The 6,705-nt window shown below is 39.2% G+C and overlaps 4 non-coding genes across 4 annotated transcripts; all 4 read left to right on the forward strand.

The window, feature by feature from the left end:
• The first annotated feature begins 511 nt into the window (after positions 1–511).
• LOC139480017 (U1 spliceosomal RNA) lies at positions 512–676 on the forward strand. Its single transcript, XR_011654379.1, has one exon. It is a non-coding gene; the product is annotated as a U1 spliceosomal RNA (small nuclear RNA).
• A 2,058-nt stretch (positions 677–2,734) lies between these two features.
• On the forward strand, positions 2,735–2,899 carry LOC139480081 (U1 spliceosomal RNA). Its single transcript, XR_011654393.1, has one exon. It is a non-coding gene; the product is annotated as a U1 spliceosomal RNA (small nuclear RNA).
• Positions 2,900–4,957: 2,058 nt separating this feature from the next.
• On the forward strand, positions 4,958–5,122 carry LOC139480094 (U1 spliceosomal RNA). The gene has a single exon (XR_011654397.1). It is a non-coding gene; the product is annotated as a U1 spliceosomal RNA (small nuclear RNA).
• Positions 5,123–6,161: 1,039 nt separating this feature from the next.
• On the forward strand, positions 6,162–6,326 carry LOC139480098 (U1 spliceosomal RNA). The gene has a single exon (XR_011654398.1). It is a non-coding gene; the product is annotated as a U1 spliceosomal RNA (small nuclear RNA).
• Positions 6,327–6,705: the final 379 nt, after the last annotated feature.

A 6,705-nucleotide genomic window follows, 5' to 3' on the forward strand; every position in this document is an offset into this window, starting at 1 on the left:
CATCTCCGATACAGGTTATACATTTGAGAGTTTTTATTACAGTTATTTAATTAAAAACGTTGTCTGTGCGATGAGTCGGTTTATAAGTTGGACAAACGATGTCTCCTCGAGATTACTAAAGATTGTGAACCCTCACATTCGGGAACGTTCCCTCATGTGAGGGTTTACAATCTCTAGTTATCCCTCGGAGATATGGTTTCTCCTACACTTATCTCCCTTTGTAACTTCCCGCCTCCTTGGACCCTGTGTGGAGTCTTTCCAGACAAAGCGAACACTACACGTGGCTGCTGTCCTTGCATCATGTCCTTTTTATCAGTTTCAGGATAAAAGGGATTTTATGAAAATATCGTGTATTATCACAATTAATACGAAATATCACCTGAAATATCTAAGTTAGTAGACTTGTTTGTTGCTTTTGTTTGAAAATGTCCGTGAAGCGTTATGGATCGAGGACACCAGAGTGAAAGTTATGGACTGGTTGTACTAAATGTGACTGGAGCTATGTTCAAGCATACTTACCTGGTACGGGAGGTTACCGTGATCCGCAAGGCGGTCCTCCCAGGGCGAGGCCTTTCCATTGCACCTCGGTTTGGCTGACCCCTGCGATCACCCCAAATGCGGGTGACTCGAGTACGTAATTTATATGTGTGGGGGTCTGCGTTCGCGCTAACCCCTGTTAAACAATCGAAAAATAGAACTTTTTATCTTACACTTACAATGAGGACTACTTACTGTTTATTTCCTTGATATTTGGTCGTTTTTTCATCACACCAGGGAAGTAACTGATAAATTAAACTCGAATGGGCGACACTTTTAAAAATGAGAATTTATTTATATAAGTACACATAGGTGGGCATGACCAATGTTGTAACAGACCACGTGTCTGGTGTGTAGGGGTCTGCGTCCGCGCTAACCCCTGATGATAAAAAAAAGAACAGAAGTCATTTCTACCTGAAATCGTGTTCCACAAGGGTTTCCCACTGATCAAGCAGTGATTCAATCATTTATTGAATTTAATCATTTTGTAACTATATATTAAATATCAAACACAAAAATGTACCTGAACCTCGTTTAATGTTCTTCACTATCAGTATTTTGTTTGGTCCTCAGCACACTGAGTATTCCAGCTTTGATACGATGGTCAATGAAATTATTCGAGGAAAAACACTTTTCAAAACCATTTATATAATATATGTTTCAAAGGGTAGAATTATGTCCAATTTACTTTAAATTACAAGTTACTATGTTCAATGACTTTTCATTGATAGCATCTGTGCGTAAGATAATTTGCTGAGAACGTCCTTTGTTCTGGTTTTAGGAAGTGTGCGGTAATTGTGTTTGGTGTTTGGTGTATGGATAAGACGCACCTGTATATAACGTGTTCTTTCGTCTCATATATTGACTACCCGAGAAGACCCGGGTTAGAAGAGGTCTTCAGCAACCCATGCTTGCCGTAACAAACGACTATCTGGTGGTGGTGTTATATTTTAAGGGTGACTTGGGTCAACAGAAGGCGTATTTACGCCCCAAAATATTGACTTAATAAGAATCAGAAAGTATTAAATTGCCAAACAAACAGCACGAAGTCGTTAGATAACATACAGGAGACGTCAGCATTTGGATACACGCATACATATACATGAAAATTAATGATGGGAAAGAGAAAGAAAAGACAGAAGAATAACCACCGCTTCATGATATGGATTAAAAACCTAAAGCAGACATTTTCATTTCTGAAACAAAAAATACTCGTTCAAAAAAAAAGCCCCAGATCAACATTAATGGAATGTTAAAAGGATTTAAAATCCTTCAACTAAATCTGTTTAAGCCATCTGAGGGTCTGTCTAAATGGCCTCATATTTTCCAGATAGAGTCATAATCTACAAGTGTCCGTTGCATATGACCTGTGACCTGCCAATCTAAGTGCCTTGCTGAAGTTACCTCCCTTAGACCGCAATACGGCCTCTTTCGTCAAAGTAAATACCAAATACAGTAGTCTTCTGGAGTCACGTGATATTGAAGCAGAAATTGAAATTGTTAAGAGGAAAATATTCTGAAGTTCTCGGTAAAAAGAAATTGTCTGCTACAAAAATACATTGTTCCAAGATGCTTTTCAAAAAGGTATATTTAGATTCATTTTTTTCAATGAAATATATCTTGCGAAACCCACGTGCTGAGGTCACCGGTTTCATTGAACCGAGTTCACGACTGCAGGCGATATTTCATCTCCGATACAGGTTATACATTTGAGAGTTTTTATTACAATTATTTAATTAAAAACGTTGTGTATGCGATGAGTCGGTTTATAAGTTGGACAAACCATGTCTCCTCGAGATTACTAAAGATTGTGAACCCTCACATTCGGGAACGTTCCCTCATGTGAGGATTTACAATCTCTAGTTATCCCTCGGAGATATGGTTTCTCCTACACTTATCTCCCTTTGTAACTTCCCGCCTCCTTGGACCCTGTGTGGAGTCTTTCCAGACAAAGCGAACACTACACGTGGCTGCTGTCCTTGCATCATGTCCTTTTTATCAGTTTCAGGATAAAAGGGATTTTATGAAAATATCGTGTATTATCACAATTAATACGAAATATCACCTGAAATATCTAAGTTAGTAGACTTGTTTGTTGCTTTTGTTTGAAAATGTCCGCGAAGCGTTATGGATCGAGGACACCAGAGTGAAAGTTATGGACTGGTTGTACTAAATGTGACTGGAGCTATGTTCAAGCATACTTACCTGGTACGGGAGGTTACCGTGATCCGCAAGGCGGTCCTCCCAGGGCGAGGCCTTTCCATTGCACCTCGGTTTGGCTGACCCCTGCGATCACCCCAAATGCGGGTGACTCGAGTACGTAATTTATATGTGTGGGGGTCTGCGTTCGCGCTAACCCCTGATAAACAATCGAAAAATAGAACTTTTTATCTTACACTTACAATGAGGACTACTTACTGTTTATTTCCTTGATATTTGGTCGTTTTTTCATCACACCAGGGAAGTAACTGATAAATTAAACTCGAATGGGCGACACTTTTAAAAATGAGAATTTATTTATATAAGTACACATAGGTGGGCATGACCAATGTTGTAACAGACCACGTGTCTGGTGTGTAGGGGTCTGCGTCCGCGCTAACCCCTGATGATAAAAAAAAGAATAGAAGTCATTTCTACCTGAAATCGTGTTCCACAAGGGTTTCCCACTGATCAAGCAGTGATTCAATCATTTATTGAATTTAATCATTTTGTAACTATATATTAAATATCAAACACAAAAATGTACCTGAACCTCGTTTAATGTTCTTCACTATCAGTATTTTGTTTGGTCCTCAGCACACTGAGTATTCCAGCTTTGATACGATGGTCAATGAAATTATTCGAGGAAAAACACTTTTCAAAACCATTTATATAATATATGTTTCAAAGGGTAGAATTATGTCCAATTTACTTTAAATTACAAGTTACTATGTTCAATGACTTTTCATTGATAGCATCTGTGCGTAAGATAATTTGCTGAGAACGTCCTTTGTTCTGGTTTTAGGAAGTGTGCGGTAATTGTGTTTGGTGTTTGGTGTATGGATAAGACGCACCTGTATATAACGTGTTCTTTCGTCTCATATATTGACTACCCGAGAAGACCCGGGTTAGAAGAGGTCTTCAGCAACCCATGCTTGCCGTAACAAACGACTATCTGGTGGTGGTGTTATATTTTAAGGGTGACTTGGGTCAACAGAAGGCGTATTTACGCCCCAAAATATTGACTTAATAAGAATCAGAAAGTATTAAATTGCCAAACAAACAGCACGAAGTCGTTAGATAACATACAGGAGACGTCAGCATTTGGATACACGCATACATATACATGAAAATTAATGATGGGAAAGAGAAAGAAAAGACAGAAGAATAACCACCGCTTCATGATATGGATTAAAAACCTAAAGCAGACATTTTCATTTCTGAAACAAAAAATACTCGTTCAAAAAAAAAGCCCCAGATCAACATTAATGGAATGTTAAAAGGATTTAAAATCCTTCAACTAAATCTGTTTAAGCCATCTGAGGGTCTGTCTAAATGGCCTCATATTTTCCAGATAGAGTCATAATCTACAAGTGTCCGTTGCATATGACCTGTGACCTGCCAATCTAAGTGCCTTGCTGAAGTTACCTCCCTTAGACCGCAATACAGCCTCTTTCGTCAAAGTAAATACCAAATACAGTAGTCTTCTGGAGTCACGTGATATTGAAGCAGAAATTGAAATTGTTAAGAGGAAAATATTCTGAAGTTCTCGGTAAAAAGAAATTGTCTGCTACAAAAATACATTGTTCCAAGATGCTTTTCAAAAAAGTATATTTAGATTCATTTTTTTCAATGAAATATATCTGGCGAAACCCACGTGCTGAGGTCACCGGTTTCATTGAACCGAGTTCACGACTGCAGGCGATATTTCATCTCCGATACAGGTTATACATTTGAGAGTTTTTATTACAATTATTTAATTAAAAACGTTGTGTATGCGATGAGTCGGTTTATAAGTTGGACAAACCATGTCTCCTCGAGATTACTAAAGATTGTGAACCCTCACATTCGGGAACGTTCCCTCATGTGAGGATTTACAATCTCTAGTTATCCCTCGGAGATATGGTTTCTCCTACACTTATCTCCCTTTGTAACTTCCCGCCTCCTTGGACCCTGTGTGGAGTCTTTCCAGACAAAGCGAACACTACACGTGGCTGCTGTCCTTGCATCATGTCCTTTTTATCAGTTTCAGGATAAAAGGGATTTTATGAAAATATCGTGTATTATCACAATTAATACGAAATATCACCTGAAATATCTAAGTTAGTAGACTTGTTTGTTGCTTTTGTTTGAAAATGTCCGTGAAGCGTTATGGATCGAGGACACCAGAGTGAAAGTTATGGACTGGTTGTACTAAATGTGACTGGAGCTATTTTCAAGCATACTTACCTGGTACGGGAGGTTACCGTGATCCGCAAGGCGGTCCTCCCAGGGCGAGGCCTTTCCATTGCACCTCGGTTTGGCTGACCCCTGCGATCACCCCAAATGCGGGTGACTCGAGTACGTAATTTATATGTGTGGGGGTCTGCGTTCGCGCTAACCCCTGATAATCAATCGAAAAATAGAACTTTTATCTTACACCTGAAATCAGGACTACTTACTGTTAATTCCTTGATATTTTGCCGTTTTTTGATCACACCAGGGAAGTAACTGATAAATTAAACTCGAATGGGCGACACTTTTAAAAATGAGGATTTATTTATATAAGTACACATAGGTGGGCATGACCAATGTTGTAACAGACCACGTGTCTGATGTGTAGGGGTCTGCGTCCGCGCTAACCCCTGATGATAAAAAAAAGAACAGAAGTCATTTCTACCTGAAATCGTGTTCCACAAGGGTTTCCCACTGATCAAGCAGTGATTCAATCATTTATTGAATTTTACCATTTTGTAACTATATATTAAATATCAAACACAAAAATGCACCTGGACCTCGTTTAATGATCTTCACTATCAGTATTTTGTTTGGTCCTCAGCACACTGAGTATACCTGCTTTGATACGATGGTCAATGAAATTATTCGAGGAAAAACACTTTTCAAAACCATTTATATAATATATGTTTCTAAGGGTGGCATTCAGTCCAAATTACTGCTAAATAACATTCTGCCAGATGAGGTTAAACGTACTTTGAAGTTTAATCATTTCCAATTATATTTTCATTCCATTAAGTATCTGCATGTATGGCCTTGGAAATATACCCGTACAGTTAGCAATGTGTTGTACGATCTCAGGGACGGGACGTAAACAGCAGAACGCATGTGACATGTTTAGCTTCGCGTTATCTCCCTTTGTAACTTCCCGCCTCCTTGGACCCTGTGTGGAGTCTTTCCAGACAAAGCGAACACTACACGTGGCTGCTGTCCTTGCACCTTGTTCTTTTTATCAGTTTCAGGATAAAAGGGATTTTATGAAAATATCGTGTATTATCACAATTAATACGAATTATCACCTGAAATATCTAAGTTAGTAGACTAGTTTGTTGCTTTTGTTTGAAAATGTCCGCGAAGCGTTATGGATCGAGGACACCAGAGTGAAAGTTATGGACTGGTTGTACTAAATGTGACTGGAGCTATGTTCAAGCATACTTACCTGGTACGGGAGGTTACCGTGATCCGCAAGGCGGTCCTCCCAGGGCGAGGCCTTTCCATTGCACCTCGGTTTGGCTGACCCCTGCGATCACCCCAAATGCGGGTGACTCGAGTACGTAATTTATATGTGTGGGGGTCTGCGTTCGCGCTAACCCCTGATAAACAAATAAAGTATAGACCTGCCTTAACTACTGTAACTGCTCGCCCAAGAAGAAGTCTACAGGGAATGTCTTGATGTCTCCTTCATATTTCGCCCAATTTTGCTATGCGCGTACCAATAAACTACCAATTCAATAGATGACTCACTTTTAAGAATGAGAATTTATTGATACATGTTTAAGTACTTATAGGTTGGCATAATGTGTTGTTACAGAGTCAATATGTATGGTATAAGGTTGTAAGCTGTTAAAGCCTTTCTACCTGAAACTCTGATCTCGTACAGTATTCTTCATCCAACTGTGTTCCACAAGGTTTCGCTTCATGTACAATATTGCTGAGTGTGGCGTTCAACAAGAAACAAACTCATACACACTGATG

Source organism: Haliotis cracherodii, unplaced genomic scaffold, assembly GCF_022045235.1.
Source record: "Haliotis cracherodii isolate W230 unplaced genomic scaffold, xgHalCrac1.p SCAF_1, whole genome shotgun sequence".
Taxonomy (NCBI): Eukaryota; Metazoa; Mollusca; class Gastropoda; order Lepetellida; family Haliotidae; genus Haliotis; species Haliotis cracherodii.